Source organism: Convolutriloba macropyga, chromosome 5 (assembly GCF_964194025.1).
Source record: "Convolutriloba macropyga chromosome 5, txConMacr16.3, whole genome shotgun sequence".
NCBI lineage: Eukaryota > Metazoa > Xenacoelomorpha > Acoela > Convolutidae > Convolutriloba > Convolutriloba macropyga.
Window position 1 is genome coordinate 33,474,392 of NC_134472.1, and position 27,381 is coordinate 33,501,772.

Below are 27,381 nucleotides of genomic sequence, written 5' to 3' on the forward strand. Positions count from 1 at the left end.
TAACACTTTTGATTAAGTAAGGTATACAAAACTCACTGATGATAAATTAGAAGAACATGAATTCACATTCAAAGACTAGACAACATAATAGTCCATTTGATTTGAAATTTTTTAATGGCGTATTGAAAACTAGAATGCCAGTTTAGGAGCTGAATCAGAATAGTTGGAGTATGCAAAGGGTTTTTAAAAGAACTATATACATACACAGGTTTTATCCTACTGTTGACTGTGATGCAGAACTCCCATTTCAATCAAAATATTTGCTTAATATACAAAATACTGATAGTAAATGTTTATTGTGGTGTTTAATTGTTTATATACAACCTGCAAATACTATACCCAATAGATATGCCAATTGTAAAACAGGAGTATATTAATGAGATCAAATTACCTAGTTCGTTAAGCAACTTCATTGAACAACGCAGCTGTTTTGTTGATGATCATCAAAGCTCCTTATGATTTAAATCATCTAATAAAAAATACAAGAATAAATAAAGATAATATGTTATTTAATGTGTTTAGTCCAAATAAAAGCATTTATCCTTTTTTACTCAATCATAATGATTCGAAAGGATGCAATATTTTATACTGGGATAAGTATTATTTGCTATGTAAAGATGTAATATTATTGTTAAGAAAATCATATAGAAATAAGTATTATCCGTGTCTAAAATGTTGTGTATTTTTTCAGACAGAGAATGCAATAAATACTTAATAAAAACTATGTTCTGATGATTGTGTACACCTTAGAAGAAGACCATTACATTTAAATATACATCTATAGCTTAACAAGTTCCATTATAAAACCAGATTCCATTATACCTTTTTCCATTATACCTTTAAACAAATTCCATTATACCTTTAAATATGGTATGTCTTTGAATGTAGAATAGTAAAAAATAAACATATTTCTATTGCATTTAGTTTATATATTAAAATTGATTATCCTGATACATAAGAAAATGAATATGAACGTGTTTTCAGTTTACGGTCCATTTTTGACAAAGTGATCAAAAATTAGTTCAAAGTTTTCTCAATATTTGAGATGCAACTTTCTGTTCATGTTCGATTTTTTTCTCACGTTAACTGTTTTAGCTGAGTTTTCTCTCTGTGAGAGAACATAGGCTTACTAAGTGTTCTCTGGCCGCTGCGATCATTTTGAGTAGAGAGTAGTCATTTCGTGACAATTTTTTTTACTTTCATTTTTTATTTTTCGGCCTAATAATTTCCCTGTATTAAATTAAAAATTTGTGTCTGCTTCTTGTATGATTATTAAGAAATCATACAAATCATATATGAAGAGGATAGCCAAAATTCTTATATGACCTAGAAAGAAATCAAAGAAAGTTGTATGGTTGTTGATCCGGGCTATTGTGTCACATGTTGTTGCCTACTGGATGCCTATATGTTAAACACAACGTTTTTGCAAAATTTTTGGTGCTATCGACGTTTCTCCCCAGTTTTTTTGAAGTGTTTTGCATGATTGTGTATTGTTCTGGTCCGAAAACTGAGGATGAAAGGGATGGCATTACAATCTCAAACAATTAGGATTTGTTATGGTTTTGAGTTCAGTCATGGCTCAAATTTGTATATTTGTCCCACTTTTAGCACTCACGCCTCTATAATCCAGTTTTTTGAATTGAGACTACTCACCTTTTCTGTCATGGGTGTAATCTCCTCCCAGTCGATTGCCAATGTTGAGTTTGCCGCAAAGTCAAGCAGATGGACTGTTGGGATGGCAATGCATGCAGTAAGTGTGACTGCGTATAGAGTTTTCCTCCGCTTTGGGGTGAAAAGTGACTTAGCTTCAGTCCCACGAGCAATAAGGAAGTACCGCTCAACCGCCATTGCAAGCATTAGAAATATTTGTGACCAATAGGAGAAGAAATCAGGAACGTATTTGAATGGTACGTAAAATCTAGCCCAGTCCTCTGTCTTACCAATTAGAGCTCTGGGATTCTGTGTTGAATACAGAATGACAAAATATTCTATTCCATTTTCTGGGCTAAAGTTGTAGAACGAGGGACCATGCCATGTCATGTCAATTTGTTGAACAAATTTTCTTTTCGCAGTCTGAATTCAACAATCAAAAGTCTGAAAAATCAAAAGTCTGCAAGAAAAAAAAAATTTATTCTGAACGGAATTCCGGGGAGCAAAAAAAGGTACTGAAGGAAAGAACTGTTTTATTGTTACGAATTAAACAATCAGAAGAAATTTTATAATGTGAGTCTTTAAGAAAATTGATTGATGTTTATATTTTTGTTTGAATGATTTGAATTATTGTTTGTTTCAAATATATTTAACCATATGGCTAAAATTTTAATTTACTTGTTGCAAAAAAAGTCAAGATGTCAACGCCGTTGCAGCCATCAGCCATTTTTTGTAAGAAATTCGGTAATTCCCTCGAACTCTCCAAAAACTTAGCTCAAGATCCTTAAATACCGAAGCGCTGATAATCATTCAATTGCTTTTCACATATTTTCATTGCGCTCCAACGCTTTACAGCACATTTCCAAAGAATTGTCTGCTTATTATGAAATCAAATTACAATATGAAACTTCCAGTCATCAATGTTGCAGAATAAAAGATTGCAAAAATTCCGCAGGGTATAGTTCCCAACTCACTGAAAAAATTGCGGACTACGGTACATTGAGCCAAAGTTTTTTGATAAATAGCAGTTTTTAGCGCCGTTCTTTCCATTTCTTTCTTTTGAGGCCAAGTGTGTTAATTGAAAAAGCAAACGCATACTAGATCAAAATAAAATGTGAAATCAAAAAACCATGACAAGCATATTTACTGCAAAATTTTATCAAAGATCAATGGAGTTGTTTACAGTTGTCAGCATATTAAGTAGATATTGCTAGTACATGAAACGAAATTCAAACATAAAGTTTAACTACACCACTATCACCAAATCAGAATTGCAACGCATATACAACTTTACAACTTGGCAATTTCATTATCAAAATTCATTAGATTCCTTGCAGTTGGTTTGTGAATGGACTTGTTGTTGAAGCAGAATATTCGACAATTTTTCTATATGGTATTTTAAAACTTGCTATTGCAACCAGTCCTTATATTAGAAATAGTCAGAATCAAAAACAAAAACATGCAAACAACGGGAGGAATAAACTTGCAACAGCAATATCATCTGAACAATCACTATTTTATATAAATGCATATATATTTATATATATATATATATATATATATATATATACATAAATATTTATATATATATATATATATATATATATATATGCGTGTGTGTGTGTTTGTGCGTGTGTGTGTTCACAATGCGATTCTCTAAAAAATTGAGTGATGTTCATTCATATTTTTGCTTGAATGATTTGAATTATTGTTTGTTTCAAGTATATTTAACCAGATGGTTACAATTTTACTTGTTGCAAAAAAATTTTACTTGTTTGTGCGTGTGTGTTTTCTCAATGCAATTCTCTAAAAAATTGAATGATGTTCATATTTTTGCTTGAGTCATTTGAATTATTGTTTGTTTCAAGTATATTTAACCATATGGCTAAAATTTTAATTTACTTGTTGCAAAAAAAGTCAAGATGTCAGCGCCGTTGCAGCCATCAGCCATTTTTTGTAAGAAATTCGGTAATTCCCTCGAACTCTCCAAAAACTTAGCTCAAGATCCTTAAATACCGAAGCGCTGATAATCATTCAATTGCTTTTCACATATTTTCATTGCGCTCCAACGCTTTACAGCACATTTCCAAAGAATTGTCTGCTTATTATGAAATCAAATTACAATATGAAACTTCCAGTCATCAATGTTGCAGAATAAAAGATTGCAAAAATTCCGCAGGGTACATTTCCCAACTCACTGAAAAAATTGCGGACTACGGTACATTGAGCCAAAGTTTTTTGATAAATAGCAGTTTTTAGCGCCGTTCTTTCCATTTCTTTCTTTTGAGGCCAATTGTGTTAATTGAAAAAGCAAACGCATACTAGATCAAAATAAAATGTGAAATCAAAAAACCATGACAAGCATATTTACTGCAAAATTTTATCAAAGATCAATGGAGTTGTTTACAGTTGTCAGCATATTAAGTAGATATTGCTAGTACCTGAAACGAAATTCAAACATAAAGTTTAACTACACCACTATCACCAAATCAGAATTGCAACGCATATACAACTTTACAACTTGGCAATTTCATTATCAAAATTCATTAGATTCCTTGCAGTTGGTTTGTGAATGGACTTGTTGTTGAAGCAGAATATTCGACAATTTTTCTATATGGTATTTTAAAACTTGCTATTGCAACCAGTCCTTATATTAGAACTAGTCAGAATCAAAAACAAAAACATGCAAACAACGGGAGGAATAAACTTGCAACAGCAATATCATCTGCACAATCACTATTTTATATAAATGCATATATATTTATATATATATATATATATATATATATTTATACATAAATATTTATATATATATATATATATATATATATATATATATGCGTGTGTGTGTGTGTTTGTGCGTGTGTGTGTTCACAATGCGATTCTCTAAAAAATTGAGTGATGTTCATTCATATTTTTGCTTGAATGATTTGAATTATTATTTGTTTCAAGTATATTTAACCAGATGGTTACAATTTTACTTGTTGCAAAAAAATTTTACTTGTTTGTGCGTGTGTGTTTTCTCAATGCGATTCTCTAAAAAATTGAATGATGTTCATATTTTTGCTTGAGTGATTTGAATTATTGTTAGTTTCAAGTATATTTAACCAGATGGTTACAATTTTACTTGTTGCCAAAAAAAATCAAGATGTCAGCGCCATTTCAACCATTCCTTCTGTAAGAAAATCGGTAACTTCCTCGAAATCTCCAAAAACTTAGCTCAAGATCCTTAAATAACGAAGAACTGAAAATCAATCAATTGCTTTTCACATATTATCATTGCGCTTCCACGCTTTACAGCACATTTCCTAAAATTTGTTTGCTTATTATAAAATCAAATTATATTATGAAACTTCTAGTCCTTAATGTTTCAGAGTAATAAATTGCAGCAATTGCGCAGGGTATGGCTCCAAAATCACTGAAAAAAATTGCGGAATGCATTACATTGAGCCACACTTTCTGATAAAAAGCAGTTTTCTGCGCAGTTCTTTCCATTTTTCTTTTTGAAGCCCAGTGTTTTAACTGAATAAACAAACGCATTCTAGACCGAATTGAAATGTAAAATCAGAAAACCATGACAAGCATATTTACTGCAAAATTTTATCAAAGATCAATCGATTTGTTTACCGTTGTCAGCATTTTAAGTAGATATTGCTAGTACATGAAATGAAATTCAAACTCAAAGTTGAACTACCCCACTATCCTCAAATCAGAATTGCAACGCATATACAACTTTACAACTTGGCAATTTCATTATCAAATTTCATGAGACTCCTTGCAATTGGTTTGTGAATAGACTTGTTGTTCGAGCAGAACATTCGACAAAATTTCTATATCGTACTTCATACCTTGGTAACGCAACCATTAGATTTAATCAGTATCAATAACAAAAAGACGCAGACCTCGGAAGGAGTAAACATTCAATAGCAATATCACCTGCACAATCACCATTTTATATAATTACGCATATATATATATATATATATATATATATATATATATGTGTGTGTGTGTGTGTGTTTGTTTGTTTGTGTGTGTATGTATCTATGTATGTATGTAATAATGTATGTAACCAAACGACTTATAGTAAAAGACAGAAAGGAGCAAAAATACTAACGAAAGCGAAAGTATATACTAACAGAACTCTGATAGTACATATTTTTGAAACTTCACATCTCCTTGGTTTCCCGGTAAGATCCCTACAAATTATTCCTGAACTCCTGCCGGGAAATTTTATTTCCCGTAATTGCTCTCAGATTTCTCTTGTTTCCCGGATTTCCCGCGTCGAAATGTGGGATCATACTTTATCTCAGCACATCTTGCAATCCCCGTTAAATTACCGGAAAGATCCCAGAATAATTTTGGATATTTGCTGGATCTTACAGGGTTAATATTCGGGATATTACTAATATTTCCGGAAATCATTACACTGGGAACACGTAAAAAGAACACAGAGAAATATTTCAACTCATTAAAAGCAATTTGTGACCACAAAAATATTGCTATCTATTTTAAATTGAAAAAGAGTTGTAAATATGAACATATAAAAGGAACATAATAACTCAGAATAACATCAAACGACGTTACTTTTTTTCTATTCAAAAATATACTCCTAGTACTTTGTTTATTACAACATTAATTTTGATTTGTATCATAGGTGTATCTAAACCCTGACACACTAAGCACAAATTATTGCTAGTATTCTAGTCCTCTACCAGTATATAAGTAATCTAAGGTATTGCGTGTAGAAAATTATAAAAACTAAAATAAACATATATATATATATATATATATATATATATATAAAAAACACAGGAAAATTTTTCCTTGAAAGCATTGATTATAGACAACCACTTTGCATCCAATCCGACAATACCAATAGCTCGAACAGATTTTTTTCACGATGGACAACACCCAAAAAACCAGAAGTAAAAAGAACAATAAAATAAGGCTATGTATGCTAAATAATTTTCAATATATTCAAAACATTCAGCAATCAAAAAAAATAACCAAGTAGAATTGAAGCTATTTAGTCTGAAATCTTCAGCTTTATCAGACTGCAACAATAAGATATTGTTTCCTGAAGAGGATATGGACAGGTCCAATGTACGCAGTTGGACTGAACCGAAAACATTAATAAAACTCCTAATAGAGTTTTATCTATAAATCATACCTTTTGAACTAAATAAAGCAGATGAATACAAAAACAATTTAAAAAATACTATACAACGCAGACTAAGAAAACTATCACAGAGCAACAACTAAGGGAACAATTTGAAAAATCATACATTGTTTTACCAAAGTATAAACAATTAATTATGAATCTACCTAAAATATTAGGTGCAAGAGAAACAAAACTAAATGTAAACTGAAGCAAAAAACAACTAAAACAATATCTAAAAAAAGTGAAAGCCAATGACAGACTCCGTGCCAGACTCAATAGAATACAACTTACTAAAGATTTTGAAGAAGTTATCAAATCTAATTAAAACAAATATAATGATTATGAAAAAACCTAAAAATGATTAACATTAATCATTTTTAGGTTTTTTCATAATCATTATAGATTAACAATAGAATCGGAATAAGTATTAATAAAAGAAATATATGATATCAACAGTTTTATGCGTTAGTGTCTTTTTATGTTTTTTTAGAATGATTACCTAACCATTCAACTGACGTTTTCCTGAAATGGATATTTTCTAAATTGATTCTGAGGTGTTCTTCATCCAGCCTACTCCGACAATTTTTAATACCAGATCCTAATTGTCTTCTTAATTCTCCTTTCCTACTACTAGGATATCGCACAGGAGACAATATGTGATTACTAAATCGAGAAAGATTCGACAGATGAATGACTTTTTGAAATTCTTCAGGCATATCAGCCAGACGCAGAAATCAGTTTTTCGAAGCAATTTGTTCCTTTCATGTCATCACTAACAATTTCAAAATTGCAATGACGTATCCAAGTAAAAATTAAACTCAGTGTATGCTTATTGCAAAACAATTAGCTTGAAACATGCTGTTTCCTGAAGTGTGGTTGAGCTCAAATTTTGTGATATCATTCGAACAAATAATTCGATATTCGGCATTTGTGTTTGTTTTTGTGAGCCGACTTAAGTATTTTCGAATCCGGGGCTAAATTAATTGACTGGTCATTGATTATTGCTACCACAATTTGCTGAAAAGATTTTGATCAAAGAAACTCAAAAGTTTTTCGAAACGGCCTTCTGCAGGTATTTTTTCAGTTCAAAGTTATCCGTCGGTTAAAGATCAGTTCGGAACTTTGCTTCCATTTCGGAGGAGTGTGGCATAAGTATTGTGAAATTCTTATGTTTCTATGTAATTTTTTTTAACTTTCCAGTTCTACTATTTAATTGTGGAAAATCTTTGTTGTCTTTGCAATGCAAATGACGTTATTTTTGAGAGGAGTTTGTTGAGTGATTTGAATGCCTTGATTATCAAATAGATCCCTTACAACGTGTTTTGTCAGTCAATCAGCTACAACTACAATTCTAACGTTAATTATTGCCGACTATAACTGTATTTTTCATGGGTATTTGGGCTTCCAAATTCTTCATTTTTTTCAATAGAAAAAATTCTCAATTTTTTGCATTTTTTCTCTGATTATTTTGCAACACATCAATTACAAATTGTTTCTTTTTTCCTAATGATAGATTGTTGATTGAAGACGCGCTTCCTGAGTCAAAAAGCAATGAGCACTTCATATTTCCGATTGCTATATTCATGTTTTGTGGGCCGAAACCATTATCAGAATTATTAGAGAGCATTGCTACATAGTTACTGTCACTAAAGTTTGATTTGTACAGTCGTCTATTGTTTTAATTTTTAAATATGAAACAGCTCTAACATAAGAAACTTTTCTCTGCAAGTAGTACGTTGAGAGGAAAATATTGATGTAAGTTTGACCTTTTGATGACTCTTATATAACTTTGAATGAACAAATAAGATTCATTTTTCAAAAAATTCAACTGTGAAAAAAACTTAACAGAAGAACCTTTTCTCTGTTACTAGTATATTGAAAAGAAAAAAATGATGTAAAATTGACCTCTGATGAGTCATATAAGTTTTGTATGAAGAATAATGATACGTTTTAAACTTTTTTTGAATTAGTTTTTCATTAGAAAACGTCTTCTAAATAAGAAATTTTTCTCTGCAACTTGTACCTTAACAGGAAATTTTGATGTACAATTGACCTTTTGATTACTTATAAACACTTTGTATGGACAAATATGATACTTTTTTAATTTAATTTTGTGTTAATTTTCGGATAGGAAAGATCTTTTATATAAGAAACTTTTCTCTGCGAGTTGTGTTTTAAGAGGAAAAAATGATGTACAATTGATCTTTTGATTACTAAAATATACCCTGAGTGAACAAAAATAATACATTTTTAATTGTTTCTGTGTGAATTTGAAACAGTTTATACTTAGGAAATTTTTCTCTGCAATTTGCAATTTAAGAAGAAAAAATGATGTACAATTGACTTTTTGGATATTCATTTATACTTTGAAAAAGTAAGATACAGCATTAGATTTTTGTGTAAAATTTTTAGACTCACGAAACAACTCAACAAAGTAATATTTTCTGGGAAATGTTCTTTAAGAGGACGAAGAAAACGTACAGCTGACATTTAGACCCACAAAAATATTGTTTGAACAAGTTTGATACATTTTAAATTATTATTGTGTTAAATATCATGCATGAAACAACTTTTAGAGCAGAAAATTTTCTCTGTGACTAGTACCAAAAATTGAAAAAAGATGTACAGTTGAGTTTTGATTAGTCATATAAAAATTGTATAAACCAATAAGACACATTTTAAAGTATTATTGTGTCAAATTTTAATTATGAAACAGCTTTTTCTTAACAAACTTTTCTCTGCAAGTAACACTTTAAGGGGAAAAATGACCTACAGTTGACCTTTGATTAGTCACATATAACTTCTTTGAACAATTATTATACATTCAAAAAAAGAATAAAGTAAAATTGAACGGTGAAGAGTCATAAAATTTGTATGAACAAATTTTATACATTAATAAGTAATTTTGCGTAAACTTTCAATTTGCTTAGAAAACATTTTATTGCGATTTGTACTTTAAAAGAAGAAAATGATGTACAGTTGTCTTTTTGATGACTATGTTTTGTATGAACAAAAATGATACAATTTAAAGTATTTTTGTGTTAGCTTTTACGTATAAAACAACTTGTACCAAGGAAACTCTGTTACCAGTTCATTGAGATGCAAAATGATGTATATTTGACTTTTGATGACTCAGATAAATTTTTTGCCAGCAAAATTGATCTTTCAAAGTATTTTGTGTTTTTTTTTAATTTACGAAACAGACTTTGCTTAAGAAACTCTTCTCTGCGAGATGTACTTTAAGAGGAAAAATTGATTTATATTTGACCTTTTGAGGACCCATATATATTTTGTATGAAGAAAAATGATACATTTTTAGTTATTTTGTGTCAGTTTCTACTTATAAAACAACTTTTAACTGCGAAACTTTTCTCTGTGACGAGTTCTCCGAGAGGAAAAAATGATGTATAATTGAGTTCCGATGACTCATGCAAACTTTGTGTGAGCAAAATTGATATTTTGAAAAATTTCTGTGCTAATTTTTCCTTATGGAGCATTTTGTACAGAAGAAACTTTTCTCTGGGAGTTTTGCTTTAAGAAGACAAAGATGATGTACAGTTGACCTTGTAAATCATTTTTTCCTCTTTAAGTACTACCTGCTGAAGAAAATTCTTACGTAAAAGCTGTTTGATAATTAGCTTAATAATAGTTGTATCGTATTTTTTCATAATAGTTTTTTTGAACAATCAAAGCTCAATTCTCCGTCTTTTTATTGTTTTAAAATGCTAGTTCTCCTTTTCGTCCTCCTAAAGTCCCCAGCGAAAAAGTTTCTTCTGAAAAAGTGTAAAAGTGGCTTCATAAATGAAAACTAACACAAAATGAATCATATTTGTTCATTCAAAGTTATATCTGAGTCACCAAAAAGAACAATTGTACATGATTATTTTCCTCTAAAGTACAACTCACAGAGAAGTGTTTCTTAAGTAAAAGCTGTTCTTAAAAAAGTATATATTTGTTTGTACTAATTTTATGTGTGTCGTCAAAAATCAATTTTAAATAACTTTTGTCTTCATAAAGTCCCAAGCGCAAAGTTGTTTCATGAGTGAAAACTAACACAAAAACAGTTAAGAATGTATCAAATTTCGTTGACAGTTTTTTTTTCAGTTTTTTTTTTTCATTTAACGTAGAGCTCGCAGAGAAAAGTTTTTTATGCAAAAACTATTTCATAAATGAAAATTACACAGTGATGCTTGAAAATGCATCAGAATTGTATATACAATTTTTCTATGACTCATCAAAGGTCAATTGTACATGACTATTTCCGTTTAAAATACAAATCTCAAAGAAAAATTTCTTCTGTAAACGCTGCTTCTCAAGTCAAATCTAACACAAAAAAAACTTAAAAGTGGAGCATATTTGTTCGTACAAAGTATCTTTGAGTCATCAAAAGGTCAAATGTATATCAATTTTGTCTTCTTAAAGTACTAATTGCAGAGAAAAATTTCTGATCTTAAAGGTGTTTCATAATTAAAGAACAACGGAATAAAAAATTTAAATGTTTAAAAATTATCCATACAAGTTTTTTATATGACTTATCAAAGGTCAATTGTAGATTTTTGCCCCTTAAGTTGTTACTCGCAGATAAGGTCGCGGAGAAAAGTTTTTTAATGTAAAAGTTTTATAAAAATGATAATTAAAGGAAAGTCATGAAAAGTGTAAATTTTTGTTCAAACATTTGGGTTATCAAAGGTCAACTCCACATCAATTTTGTCCACTTGAAGAAGAAACTATTCTCTGGGAGTTGTACTTTAAAAGGACAATGATGATGTACAGTTGACTTTGGACGACCAATATTTATGAACAAATACGATACATTTTTCAAGTTTTTTTTATTAAATATCATTTATGAAACGACTTTTGCAAAAGAAACTTTTCTATGATACTATTATTTTAAAGTGAAAAGAAAGTTGAAGAATTGACATTTGATGAGTCACATAAAACTAATAAGAACAAATATCATACATTTTTTAGAAATATTGTGTTTATTTTAATTATGAAAATTCTTTCAAAAGAAAAATATTTCTCTGCGAGTAGTATTTTGAGAAGGAAAAAATGATTTACAATTGACCTGTGATGACTCATATATATACTTTGTTTGAACAAATATGATACATTTTCAATACATTTGTGTTAGTTTTTACTTCTGAAACAAATTTTACAGAAGAAATTTTTCTACTGAAGTGATTTGTACCTTAAGAGGACAAAATTGATGTAGAGTTAAGCTTAGACGACCCATATGCACGGACAAATAATTTTTTAAGTGTTTTTGTGTTAAATCTCATTACTGAAACAAATTTTACCGAAGAATTTTTTTCTTTCGCTAGTACCATAAAAGGAGAAAAGATGTACAATTGACCTTTGATTATTCATATAAGTTTTTTATGAACCATTAAGTACATTTTAAAGTATTATTGTGTTAATTTTTAATTGTAAAACAGCTTTTTTCTAAAACAATTTTTCTCTGCAAATGACACCTTACGGGGAAAAAAGATCTGAATTTATCTTTTGATTAGCTATATAAAACTGGTATGAATAAATTAACACAATAAAACAATTAAAAATTAACACAATAAAACTTAAGTTTTATTGTGTTAATTTTTAATTATGAAAAATCTTTCTCTTATGAAACTTTTCTCTACAAGCAGTTCTTGAAGAGGAAAAAAGATGTACACTTGACATTTTAGTGACTCATTTTTAATTTGTATGAAGAAATATAAAACACTTTTAAGTTTTTTTTGTTAGATTTGACTTTTGAAGTAACTTTCATAGAAACTTTTCTCTAAGATTTGTATATTAAGAATTCAAAACTGATGTACAGTTAACTTGGACGACCCATATGAATGAACAAATTTGATCGCATTTTAAAAATTGTTGTGTTAGGTTTCACTTATGAAGCAACTTCTAAAGAAGAAACTTTTCTCTGGGAGTTGTACTTCAAGAAGACAAAAATTATTTACAGTTGACTTTGGACGAACCATAAGTGTGAACAAATACAAAAAATACGACACATTTTTCAACTTTTTTTTGTATTGAATATCATTTATGAAACGACTTTTGCAAAAGAAACTTTTCTCTGAGACTAATATTTTAAAGTGAAAAGAAAGTTGTAGAATTGACATTTGATGAACACATAAATCTAATTTGAACAAAAAAGATACATTTTTTAGAATTAATGTGTTTATTTCAATTATGAAACTTTTTTTTGCAACAAAAATTTCTTCTCTGCGAATAGTACTTTGAGAAGGAAAAAATGATTTACAATTGACCTGTGATGACTCATATATATACTTTGTTTGAACAAATATGATACATTTTCAATACATTTGTGTTAGTTTTAACTTCTGGAACAAATTTTAAAGAAGAAATTTTTCTCTTGAAGTGATTTGTACCTTAAGAAGAACAAATTGAAGTGCAATTAACCTTAGACGACCCATATGCACGGACAAATAATTTTTTAAGTGTTTTTGTGTTAAATCTTATTACTGAAATAAAATTTACCGAAGAACTTTTTTCTTTCGCTAGTACTTTAAGAGGAAAAAAGATGTACAATTGACATTTGATTATTCATATAGGCTTTTTATGAACCAATAAGTACATTTCAAAGTATTATTGTAATAATTTTCATTTATGAAACAGCTATTTCAAAGAAACTTTTCTATGCAACTAACACCTTAAGGGGAAAAGGGAGCTAAGATTAACCTTAGATTAGCTGTATAAAACTGGTGGCAACAAACATTAAATTTCAATATTTTATTGTTCTAATTTTTAATTATGAAACATCTTTCCCTTAAGAAGCTTTTCTTTGCAAGCAGTTCCTGAACAGGAAAAAAAGATGTACAAGTGACCTTTTGATTTATCATTTTTATTTTGTATGATGAAACATAATACAATTATAAGTTTTTTGGTGTTAGATTTGACTTTTGAAGCAACCTTCACAGAAAAAGATTTCTCTGAGAAGTGTACATTAAGAGGACAAAATGATGTACAGTTGACTTGGACGACCCATATGAATGAACAATTTTGATTGATTTTTAAAAGTTTTTGAGTTAGTTTTAAACTTTGATGCAACTTCTACAGAAGAAACATTTTTCAGGGAGATGTACTTTGGGAAGACAAAGATGATGTACAGTTGTCTTTGGATTTTGGACTTTGGACTTTGGACGAACCATATGTATAAACAAATACGATACATTTTTTATGTTTTTGGTGTTAAATTTCATTTATAAAACGACTTTTGCAAAAGAACTTTTTCTTTGGGACTTGTATTTTAAAACGAAGAGAAAGGTGTAGATTTGACATTTGACGGGTAATAAAAAACGTTTATGAACAAATATGAAACTTTTTGAAGAATTATTGTTTTAGTTTTTAATTATGAAACAGCTTTTACTTCAGAAACTTTTCTCTGGGAGTAGCACTTTAAGAGGAAAAAAATGTACAATCGGTCTTAAATATTGGCCATCTTTGATTGGTCATATAAAACGTTTATGAATAAATATGATACATTTTAAAGAAATAAAGCCATAAATTTCATTTATGGAACAGCTTTTTTTCTCAGAAACTTTTCTCTGCGATTAGTATTTAAAATGAAAAAAAGTTGTAGAATTGACATTTGATGAGTCACATAAAACTTATATGAACAACTATGATACATTTTTTAGAAAATTTGAGTTTATTTTAACTATGAAACTTCTTTTAAAACAAAAATTTTTCTCTGCGAGTAGTACTTTGAGAAGCAAAATATAATTTACAATTGAACTTTGATGACTCATTTATACTTTGTTTGAACAAATATGATACATTTTCAATACAAATGTGTTAGTTTTACTTAAGGGATTTGTACTTTATGAGTGCAAAATAGATGTACAGTTAACCTTAGAGGACCCATATGAACGAATAAATACATTTTTGGGTGTTTTTGTGTTATATATCGTTTATGAATTTTGCAAAAAAAAATTCTTTGGAACGTGTATTTTAAAACGAAGAGAAAGATGTAGATTTCACATTTGATGGGTCATAAAAAACGTTTATGAACAAATATGAAACTTTTTAAAGAATTATTGTTTTAGTTTTTAAATATGAAACAGCTTTTTCATAAGAAACATTTCTCTGCGAGTAACACTTTAGGGGAAAAAGACCTATAATTGACCTTTGTATTGTCATATAAAACTTGTACGAACAATCATTATACCTTTTAAAGTTTTATTGTGTGAATTATTTTTTGAAATAGCTTTCACTTTTTTTGTCTCTGTAAGTAGCACCTTAATAGGGAAAAAATTATGTACAATTGACCTTTTGATAACTCATATATACTTTGTTTGAACAAATACAATACACCATAAAGTTTTTTGTGTTGGAAATGACTTAGGAAGCAATTTCACAGAAAAGATCTTTTCTCTGAGATTTGATTATTAAGAGGACAAAAATGATGTACAGTTGACATGAACGACCCACATGTATGAACAAATATATCTCATTTTTAAAAACTTTTGTGTTAGTTTTCACTTATGAATCAATTTTTACAGAAAAAACTTTTCTCTGGGAGTTTCATTTGAGAAGACAAAGATGATGTACTGTTGATTTTAAACAAATCATATGCATGAACAAATACGATACAATATTAAATTTTTTGTAATAATTATCAATATTGGAACAACTTTTGCTGAAGAAACTGTTCTGCGGGACTTATATTTTAAAATTAAAAAGGCTGTATAATTGACATTTGACGACCCCTATATATTTTCTATGAACAAAAATGATACGCTTTTAATAAATTTGTGTTAGTTTTAACTTATGAAACAACATTTACATGAGAATATATTCTCGGTAACAAGTACTTTAAGAAGAGATAAATGATGTACAATTAACTTTCGACAACCCACATGATTTATGTATAAAAAAATACATTTTTATTTATTTTCGTGTTAGTTTTCAATTGCAGAGAAAAATTTCTGATCTTAAAGCTGTTTCATAATTAAAGAACAACGGAATAGAAAATTACAATGTTTAATAAATATCCATACAAGTTTTATATGACTTATCAAAGGTCATTTGTAGATTTTTGCCCCTTAAGTTGTTACTCGCAGATAAGGTCGCGGAGAAAAGTTTTTTAATGTAAAAGTTTTATAACAATGATAATTAAAGGAAAGTAATGAAAAGTGTAAATATTTGTTCAAACATATGGGTTATCAAAAGTCAACTGAACATCATTTTTGTCCACTTGAAGAAGAAACTATTCTCTGGGAGTTGTACTTTAAAAGGACAATGATGATGTACAGTTGACTTTGGACGACCAATATTTATGAACAAATACGATACATTTTTCAAATTTTTTTGTATTAAATATCATTTATGAAACGACTTTTGCAAAAGAAACTTTTCTCTGAGACTATTATTTTCACGTGAAAAAAAAGTTGTAGAATTGACATTTGATGAGTCACATAAAACTAGTAAGAACAAATATGATACATTTTTTAGAAATTTTGTGTTTATTTTAATTATGAAAATTCTTTTAAAAGAAAAATTTTTGTCTGCGAGTAGTATTTTGAGAAGGAAAAAATGATTTACAATTGACCTGTGATGACTCATATATATACTTTGTTTGAACAAATATGATACATTTTCAATACATTAATGTTAGTTTTTACTTTTGAAACAAATTTTACAGAAGAAATTTTTCTACTGAAGTGATTTGTAACTTAAGAGGGCAAAATTGATGTAGAGTTAAACTTAGACGACCCACATGCACGGACAAACAATTTTTTAAGTGTTTCTGTGTTAAATCTCATTACTGAAACAAATTTTACCGAAGAATTTTTTTTCTTTCGCTAGTACTTTAGAAGGAGAAAAGATGTACAATTGACCTTTGATTATGCATATAAGTTTTTTTGAACCATTAAGTACATTTTAAAGTATTAATGTGTTAATTTTTAATTATAAAACAGCTTTTTTAAAAAAAAAATTCTCTGCAAATGACACCTTACGGGGAAAAAAGATCTGAAATTATCTTTTGATTAGCTATATAAAACTGGTATGAATAAATTAACACAATAAAACAATTAAAAATTAACACAATGAAATTCAAAGTTTTATTGTGTTAATTTTTAATTATGAAACATCTTTCTCTTATGAAACTTTTCTCCTCAAGCAGTTCTTGAAGGGGAAAAAAGATGTACAATTGACCTTTTAGTGACTCATTTTTAATTTGTATGAAGAAATGTAATACACTTTTAAGTTTTTTTGTGTTAGATTTGACTTTTGAAGCAACTTTCACAGAGCTTTTCTCTAAGATTTTTAGATTAGGAATTCAAAACTGATGTACAGTTGACTTGGACGACCCATATGAATGAACAAATACGATACATTTTTCAAGTTTTTTTGTATAGAATATCATTCATGAAACGACTTTTGCAAAAGAAACCTTTCTCTGAGACTAATATTTTAAAGTGAAAAGAAAGTTGTAGTATTGACATTTGATGAACACATAAATCTAATTTGAACAAAAAAGATGCATTTTTAGAATTATTGTGTTTATTTTAATTATGAAACTTCTTTTACAACAAAATTTTCTTCTCTGCGAATAGTACTTTGAGAAGGAAAAAACGATTTATAATTGACCTGTGATGACTCATATATATACTTTGTTTGAACAAATATGATACATTTTCTATACATTTGTGTTAGTTTTTACTTCTGGAACAAATTTTAAAGAAGAAATTTTTCTCCTGAAGTGATTTGTACCTTAAGAGGAACAAATTGAAGTACAGTTAACCTTAGACGACCCATATGCACGGACAAATAATTTTTTAAGTGTTTTTGTGTTAAATCTCATTACTGAAACAAATTTTACCGAAGAATTTTTTCTTTCGCTAGTACTTTAAAAGGAAAAAAGATGTACAATTGACATTTGATTATTCATATAAGCTTTTTATGAACCAATAAGTACATTTTAAAGTATCATTGTAATAATTTTTAATTATGAAACAGCTTTTTTCACAGAAACTTTTCTATGCAACTAACACCTTAAGCGGAAAAACTGAGCTAAAATTAACCTCAGATTAGCTGTATAAAACTGGTGGGAACAAACATTAAATTTCAATATTTTATTGTTCTAAATTTTAATTATGAAACATCTTTCCCTTAAGAAGCTTTTCTTTGCAAACAGTTCCTGAACAGGGAAAAAAGATGTACAAGTGACTGTTTGATTTATCATTTTTATTTTGTATGATGAAATATAATACACTTATAAGTTTTTTGGTGTTAGATTTGACTTTTGAAGCAACCTTCACAGAAGAAGCTTTTCTCTGAGAATTGTACATTAAGAGGACAAAATGATGTACAGTTGACTTGGACGACCCATATGAATGAACAACTTTGATTGATTTTTAAAAATTTTTGTGTTAGTTTTAAACTTTGATGCAACTTCTACAGAAGAAATTTTTTTCAGGGAGTTGTACCTTAGGAAGACAAAGATGATGTACAGTTGTCTTTGGATTTTGGACTTTGGACTTTGGACGAACCATATGTATAAACAAATACGATACATTTTTTATGTTTTTGGTGTTAAATTTCATTTATAAAACGACTTTTTCAAAAGAATTTTTTCTTTGGGACTTGTATTTTAAAACGATGAGAAAGATGTAGATTTGACATTTGATGGGTCATAAAAAACGTTTATGAACAAATATGAAACTTTTTGAAGAATTATTGTTTTAGTTTTTAATTATGAAACAGCTTTTACTTCAGAAACTTTTCTCTGAGAGTAGCACTTTAAGAGGAAAAAAATGTACAATCGGTCTTAAATATTGGCCATCTTTGATTGGTCATATAAAACGTTTATGAATAAATATGATACATTTTAAAGAAATAAAGCCATAAATTTCAATTATGGAACAGCTTTTTTTCTCAGAAACTTTTCTCTGCGATTAGTATTTAAAATGAAAAAAAAGTTGTAGAATTGACATTTGATGAGTCACATAAAACTTATATGAACAATTATGATACATTTTTTAGAAATTTTGAGTTTATTTTAACTATGAAACTTCTTTTAAAACAAAAATTTTTCTCTGCGAGTAGTACTTTGAGAAGCAAAAATTAATATACAATTGAACTTTGATGACTCATATATAATTTGTTTGAACAAATATGATACATTTTCAATACAAATGTGTTAGTTTTTACTTAAGGGACTTGTACTTTATGAGTGCAAAATTGATGTACAGTTAACCTTAGAGGACCCATATGAACAAACAAATACATTTTTGGGTGTTTTTGTGTTTTATATCGTTTATGACTTTTGCAAAAAAAAATTCTTTGGAACGTCTATTTTAAAACAAAGAGAAAGATTTCACATTTGATGGGTCATAAAAAACGTTTATGAACAAATATGAAACTTTTTAAAGAATTATTGTTTTAGTTTTTAATTATGAAGCAGCTTTTTCATAAAAAACAGCTTTTTCATAAAAAAGTGTTACTCTGCGAGTAACACTTTAGGGGAAAAAGACCTAAAATTGACCTTTGTATTATCATATAAAACTTGTACGAACAATCATTATACCTTTTAAAGTTTTATTGTGTGAATTATTTTTTGAAATAGCTTTCACTTAAGAATTTTTGTCTCTGTAAGTAGCACCTTAATAGGGAAAAAATTATGTACAATTGACCTTTTGATAACTCATATATACTTTGTTCGAACAAATACAATACACCATAAAGTTTTTTGTGTTGGAAATGACTTAGGAAGCCATTTCACAGGAAAGATCTTTTCTCTGAGATTTGTATATAAAGAGGACAAAAATGATGTACAGTTGACATGAACGACCCACATGTATGAACAAATATATCTCATTTTTAAAAACTTTTGTGTTAGTTTTCACTTATGAATCAATTTTTACAGAAAAAACTTTTCTCTGGGAGTTTCATTTGAGAAGACAAAGATGATGTACTGTTGTTTTTAAACAAATCATATGCATGAACAAATACGATACAATATTAAGTTTTTTGTAATAATTATCAATATTGGAACAACTTTTGCTGAAGAAACTGTTCTGCGGGACTTATATTTTAAAATTAAAAAGGCTGTATAATTGACATTTGACGACCCCTATTATTTTTCTATGAACAAAAATGATACGTTTTTAATAAATTTGTGTTAGTTTTAACTTATGAAACAACATTTACATGAGAATATATTCTCGGTAACAAGTACTTTAAGAAGAGATAAATGATGTACAATTAACTTTCGACAACCCATATACTTTATGTATGAAGAAATACATTTTTATTTATTTTTGTGTTAGTTTTCAATTATGAAACATACCTAAGAACTTTTCCCTCTGACTAGTACTTTATTAGGAAAAATTGATTTACATTTTACCTTTAGTGACTCATGTACACTTTGTGTGATGCATTTTTATCAAAAGTTAAATATGTGTTTTGATCAAAGCAGCTGTTTGATTTTGACATAGCTCACTGCCTTTAAAAACATTGATGACATAATGCTTGCTGGTGATTAATGGATGCTGTTTTTATTAATCAACTCTGATGTTCGGACTTTCTCTTGTTAAGTTTTGATCTGTGCATGAGTTAATGAAAAGCAGAAATTTATAAACGACGATATAACGAAAGAAGTTTATTAAAACCTTCTTTTCAGAACTTTTCGGTCTTCCTTTTCTTTGCCACTCCTCTTTCTTAGGGTTTCCTGACTAGCACTGAAGTTAAACAAACAAGATTCGGTTCGTCTGCGTCTTATTTCCGGATGTTCTCCCTTTTTTGTTTCTTTATACCCATTTAATTTTTTAGTCATTCTTGATGCGCTTAGAGAAAAGCAATCAAGATCCTCCTTGCGTCAACCTACAGCTTTTTGAAAACCTGATGCCCACTGAAAACCAAAAAGACAAGGTGTTGGTCCAGTGCTTTCCAAATGTTCTTCTTGATACTACTCGTTTCTTATCCTGATTTTTTTATGATCTCTGAATCTAAAAAAAACAATAAGTTTCGCCTTCTTCGTCAGTTTGTTTTAACTTCTTAACATCAACTCAATTATTGAATTCATTTCAAATGATCGAAATGTTGAATGAACCCGATTTTCTCGCTCCCAACTAGGTAGAACTCGCTCCCAACTTGCAAAATTTCTAGGCCTGCATACGAATTACCAATAGATAGGTTACTCATATTGAAAGCACAGATTTCTGTACTGCGCAAGTTGCGTTCTTGACAAATATTTGAACAGATTGGATTTATAGCCCTCAACCATTTGTATCTTGATCAGGCGTAGTGTTTGAGCTTGATAAAGTTATCCTTATAAACGAAGGAATCAAACCTGTCTAATACAAAATGGAGTTAATGTATTTCTTTTAATTCTTCGGGCAACAATCCTAACATATAGTGAACATTTGTCAAAAAAATTCATCCCCGTGCATAATGTGATATGTTTGGGGAAAATGTGCCAAAACGTGGCCTCAGGTATACTGGTTTCCTACTACTGATAATGACAAACAATGATTTGAGTACATTAAAAAGATAGAGCTTCTGCATTTTAAAGCAACCATCATCGCACAATTTGAAAATGGCGTCCATTCTGATTCACTTTCATCTGGGATAGGAGAACACCTCGTACAGAGAACGCCTCGAGCTTTGAATACGTTTCTTTTGCTTTAAGTTTTGCATGTTTAAGAGCTCAGTTCTGGGGCGAAAGAGACATTGAGCATTGTTGAGTGCTTGGTCATTGAGTGCTTGGTCTGTAGTATTCTAAATTTATTTAAATGGCCAAAAAAATCGTTATCACTGATCAACGCGCTTTCGCTCACTATCCTAAATGAAATCAATCCAAACAACAGGACAGACTGTTTGATAGAATCTTTTTTGGTACCAGTTCAAATCAGGAACATTGAACGATCAGTAAACGGCAGCAATATTTGCCAATGACATAATATAGAGTTTGGTGGCGTAATTTTTGTTTTGGAAGATTCCTATTTTTTTCCGGGGCTTGATTGATTTTGGGATGGCTGAACTAAAACTTAACAAACCAATACAAACAGTAGTATCTGTTGATAGCAATGGCATAGCACTCTGTGTAATGATATCCAGATTCTCGCGGCATGAAATATTTACAAACTGTTAGTTGTGATAAAGTTGGGCTTTGGTGCGCAGTGGTACAAGTTTGTTCATTTAAAATAGGCGCAAAACAATTGAGATCCTAGTATTTTTTAATTCTGCTCTTTGTAAACACCCCCGGGTTGACCCTTCTTGGCAACCATATCCAAGAACCATATATGGCCCCATACAGGCCATACAAAATTTTCTTATATGATCTTGCTATGGTTGCCAAGATCTCCATAATGTTTCTTATGAGGTATCAAAGAATCCAATAGGGTCATTTGTGCGCCCTTTCAACGCCCATACAAAGCTTATGCAGCAGTTCCAGCTTTAAACGCTTTACACGACTTATGGCATATTGGTACCATATATGGTTCTTACATGGTTCTTATATGGTCCATATATGGTTCTTATATGGTCCATATATGGTTCTTAAATGTTTCTTATATGGTTCACATATGGTTCCGACATGTTTCTCACATGGTTTTTACATGGTCCATACATGGTTATTACGACAAACCTTCGTGGATAGTTACATGGTTCTTACGTGATCTATATATGGTTCTTACATGTTTCTTACATGGTTCATATATGATTCCGACATGTTTATTACAAGGAGCTCTCTGTTACGCCTTCTTAACAAAATTCCCGCAAAAACACTATAGTATGGCCTTTTATTTGCGAAAAGAGTGGTCGTTGTTTTTACTACAGATTTTAGCTCTAGAAACAATATATTTGTGCCAAATTTTAAGGTCGTTTTGTTTCTTTTCTTCTATTGTTTTTTTTGAGAATTCCACAAGGCGCTGACGTAAACATATGCCTTCTGCTAACAAAAATGTCTTACTTGATGTCATATTTCAAGCTTGTTAGACACTCTTTAAGAAATCTGAAAAGTCATGATTTTCTTGGCAACCATGTGCAAGACCATAAATATTTATGGTCAAGGATATGGTTGCCAAGAAATAAAAAATTGAACTAACCTAATTTGCTTTTTTGGAACGCTTAATGTAGTCAGAAGATGTTAATTAAGCTTGTCTCTGTAGTTTGTTTGTATTTTTTGACTTTGACTTTTATGGTCTTACATGGCACCATAAATGTGTATGGTCTTGGATATGGTTCCCAAGACACCATGAACTTCAATTTTTTTCCAAGTGTCTTGATGAGTTTTTCTCTACTCAGAGTGCAATGTATGGGTGTTTTTGAGCAATGTTAATTTTTTTGCATGGTCAGCGATATAGTTGCCAAGTTACCATAAAATCCATATATGGCTTGGATATCGTTGCCAAGAAAGGTTTATGGTGGTCAACCCGGGAAGTTGCCTGTGCAATTTTTTATGGAACCAAGAAGCCGTTCTTTCCCATAAGATAAATTTTACAGAAGCACATTGATTTGACAGCCCCTCATTCTGAGCTTTACTTTTATAAACTGACATCATAATACAAAGCAGCTTTCATATAAATGTCCCATAGGAAAGAGAAAAATATTTAAATAAATAATAAATAAATAAATGCAAACAAAAAAAAGGAAGCTCAATCACAACTGAAAAGCAATTTTTTCTCGCAAGTCAAATTACACTACATATTATAAACCGATGACAACTTTCTAGCAAAATTCACTTTTATCCATCTTTTAAGAGGTATAATTCATCCATTGTTGATTTAATGAGTAAAAGCAAATTGCTTCACCTGTCAAATAAATCAGGAGTCCCGGGTCGAAACTGGATGGTTAACTTGTAAGAACTTGCAATTTTCTTACAAGTTCTTATAAGTTTATGCATCGCCATATAAGTTTAACTTACAAGTTGTTGTAAGTTTACCAACGAACTTATAAGTTCTTACAAGTTTACTAACTAAACCTTACAAGTTCTTAGAAGTCAACCATCGAATTTATAAGTTCTCAGAAGTTTACTATTCGATCTTATAAGGCTCTTACAAGTTATCGCTGCTTCTTGCCTAATATCGGGAAAAACATGAGAACCTTGAACATGAATGTACACATATTTTTGCATTGACACATATTTTGGCAAAAATAAAACATCAGAATAATATTAATCTAAAGCATCAAAAGAAAAATCCTTCCATTTTCAATCTTCTTTTTTGAAAAATTTCAACTTCATCGTCATTTCTTTAAAATTTTATGATTCATTTTTTGATCTTCAAAATTCTTGATTCTTTCGATTTGTCTTGTCGTTGTCGAAGTTGAAGAAGGTTTCTTTGAGAGTTCCTTCGGGTCCATCTACGTCCTTGTAGAGTTCCTTGACAAAATTTTTCTGTATATACACACACCACACGTACACAAACAAACAGACACACACACACACACACGCAAGCACACAAGCACCATACACACAGACAGACACCCAAAAGCGCGCGCACACACATGCACACACACATGCACTCAAACACACTCACGCACGCACACACACACGCACACACAAATGCACACACACGCACGCACACACACACGCACACACGCACACACACTTACACACACGCACACAGACACGCACACACACACAAACAAACAAACGCACATACACACAATTTTTTTGAATTGATATTCGAATCTTTTCCGTATGTTCCCCACGCACGTTATGCCCCCCCCCCAGTTACAGAGCACGTGCCTGTACACAATAAATCATTAAATAAAAAAAACAGCACGTGCGTCTCGGGGTGCAAATAATATGCACTCACTAAGCTGGGAGCACAAACGGAAAAGATCCAAATAGTTATGTGTTCTTGATCACAAATCAAGGAATTAAAAAAATTTGAAACTGTAAATGCAAAAAATCACTATTTCTACCCTTATAGTGAAGTTTGGAAGAAACTTACAAAATAACCATCAGACTTGTAAGTTCTTACAAGTTAGAGATCTGACTTGTAAGTTCTTTCAAGTTAACCATCCGTCGTAAGAAACTTGTAAGTTCTTGTGAGTTAGCCATCCTGTCTCGCCTCTGGGTTGACAATCAGTAACAGCGGCGCTGTTTTTTAATTACAAGATATAGAATTCTTTGGTGAATTTGGACTTCCTGATGGATTTGAACTTTATAAACATTGAACTTCAAACATTGAACTTTATAATGAGATACAAGAAAATTTCTATAAAATTTTAAATTAAAAGTGTTGAAATTATGATATTTGTCATCAAAGTCGCCAATTTATCTGAACCTAATTACTATGAAAGTTTTGCTAATGTTAATCCCAGAAACGAAAAAAGTTTTTTTTTGTAGAGTCGTTTTGGTATATTTTGACAAAGTAGCAATTTAACCACATCTCAATGTACCCCTGTCTAAAACTTTTAGGGTCTTTAAATAATGAAAACAAAATTGCGATAAACTCTGAAATCGTAGTTATTTTGGTCATTTTGACTGAATATTTAAGGATTAGAAAAAAAACCAATTTTCTTCAGAACCTAACTCTTTTACAATCTGCTTTTTCTGAAGAAAAACCAAAAAAAATAGGTTGATTTTATCTAAATCGAATGCATCAAATGCATCAAATCTTTTGAATCTAAAAACTGTAGCCATTTTTGAAGACAATCAAACAATTGTCGAAAAGTCTTTGTTGACTGAAACCACACATTCGACTTTTTACCAACGACCAAATCTTACTTGAGTGATTGAAACTAGGTAACGTTTTTGAATGGAATTTACCTTCGCCGCAGTAAAAATAATTTGTTTTTCAGTTGTTTTTTCTTCGAAGTTTATGAACTACCATTTTTGTCAACATAATTTTTAGAGAGAATATTAGTTTTTTTCAGAATTGCAAAAGGTATGTGATTGCACGCTGACTGCCTTGTGAACAATCAAAAGTGAACAACAAAATTGCAAGTAAAATGTTTGAGACAAAAATACAGACTCATGAAATGAATTTCGCTGGACTCTTGTTTTGGCAAGAGCTCGTACCAATTTCTTAAATTAATAATTTTGAGTCAAGCAGAAGTCGAGCATGACAAATTGAGCCGAGAAAAATCCAAAATTCAGCCAAGGTCGAGCATAAAATTTTGCGTCGAACTTAAGTCCAGCTGTTGGCTAAAGTCTACTGAAGTCATATCATAAGTTTTTTGAGTCAAGCACACTCTTTCCATACGTTTTTTTGGTCGAGCATGCTAAATAATGAAATGAATTTCTTTCTAAGCTACAATTTTTTTCAAATTAGTTATAGCTCTAAAAAAATCCAGAAGATTTTTTGTTTCTATAGTTTTACACTCTGTTCATAATCTCCACATTCTTGCCTATATCGTTCTAGCTTTCTCCTAAGAAACCCAGTTTTAGTCGCTGTTGCTGCATCATTTGTCGCTGTTGCTGCATCACCATAAAATACACTTTGTGTAAGCCCATTCCGCAAGCATTGCCGTAATATATTTCACTTTACTCGGGAGTGCATATTGGGTTTTCAAGGATTGCAAGCAAAAATCACTCTTAAAAGGCGACGATTTTGCTCTTAAGCGATTTGTCTCAAAATAATACTAAATTTCACAAAGGAGCAACAAATAAGTGAATATAAACTAGAAATATTAAAGCATTATTAAATCAGCATATTAATTGCAGTTTAATCCATCAATTTGGTAATTAATGTTAAAAAAAGTTTCTGAGTCATATGAGTTTGTAGTCTCTTTGTACTTTTTGAATCATAGACATAGTTTTTAGATAAATGTGGAAGTGATTTTGCTAATGTGGAAAAACACATCCATTATTGGTACTAAAATATGTGTACTAGAAAGGAAAAAAATGTTTTCCGTGCTCTCTTTGCGAAAAATACTTCCAATAAAAGCTTGGTGGGCTCATCTTAATTGTCCCAAATCGCTTCATATGCCCTGAGCGCCGAAAGTAACTCTAATTACCTTGAAAGTATTTTCCCTTTTCGGCTATTTAATTGCCCCTTGGAAACTGCCCATACGTAATTTAAGCTCTTTTAAAATTGGGCGTCGAAAGTCGGTGGGAAGTACGAGCCACATTCTTTGTAAATGGTTTTTGTTTTGGCACTGGTAGGCGCTGTTAATGCCACTGATAATTTAGCCAGATTCATTTTGCAAGAGATGCCAAATCGCATGCTTTATCGGGTTGTATATAATACATATTGCAATCAAATGGGTGGTGGAAAATTAAAAATGTCAAGTTGTAGGCGAATTGAAGCAGTTTAGCCTCAAAACGAAAAAATGCTGTTAACTGATAGATGTACCATTACGTATCCCGTGTACTGGATAGTTTTCTGGTCAATTGAAGATTTTCCTATAACTCTGGCTTTTCAAATTATCGAATTTATATAGGAATTAGAAAAGAACAAGCGATAGAGAAATTAAATTGCATTTTGTTTTGTTTTACTTGTATACCACTGCGTGTGATAATAATAGCACAGTGGAAAAGCACTCAAATAGAAGTCGTACACAATGAATAACAGACCCAAAAGCCCAGTAAAGATTAAATCGAAAACCGACTGAGCTATTACAAGGACATAGTCTAAAGAGTGTAAATC

General features: G+C 30.2%; 1 long non-coding RNA gene across 1 annotated transcript; it reads right to left on the reverse strand.

Moving 5' to 3' along the window:
• Window positions 1-23,877: 23,877 nt before the first annotated feature.
• LOC142339965 (uncharacterized) lies at window positions 23,878-26,519 on the reverse strand. Its single transcript, XR_012759042.1, has 3 exons — window positions 26,220-26,519; window positions 24,739-24,860; window positions 23,878-24,161 (listed from the first exon to the last, which is right to left on the reverse strand). It is a non-coding gene; the product is annotated as an uncharacterized LOC142339965 (long non-coding RNA).
• Window positions 26,520-27,381: the final 862 nt, after the last annotated feature.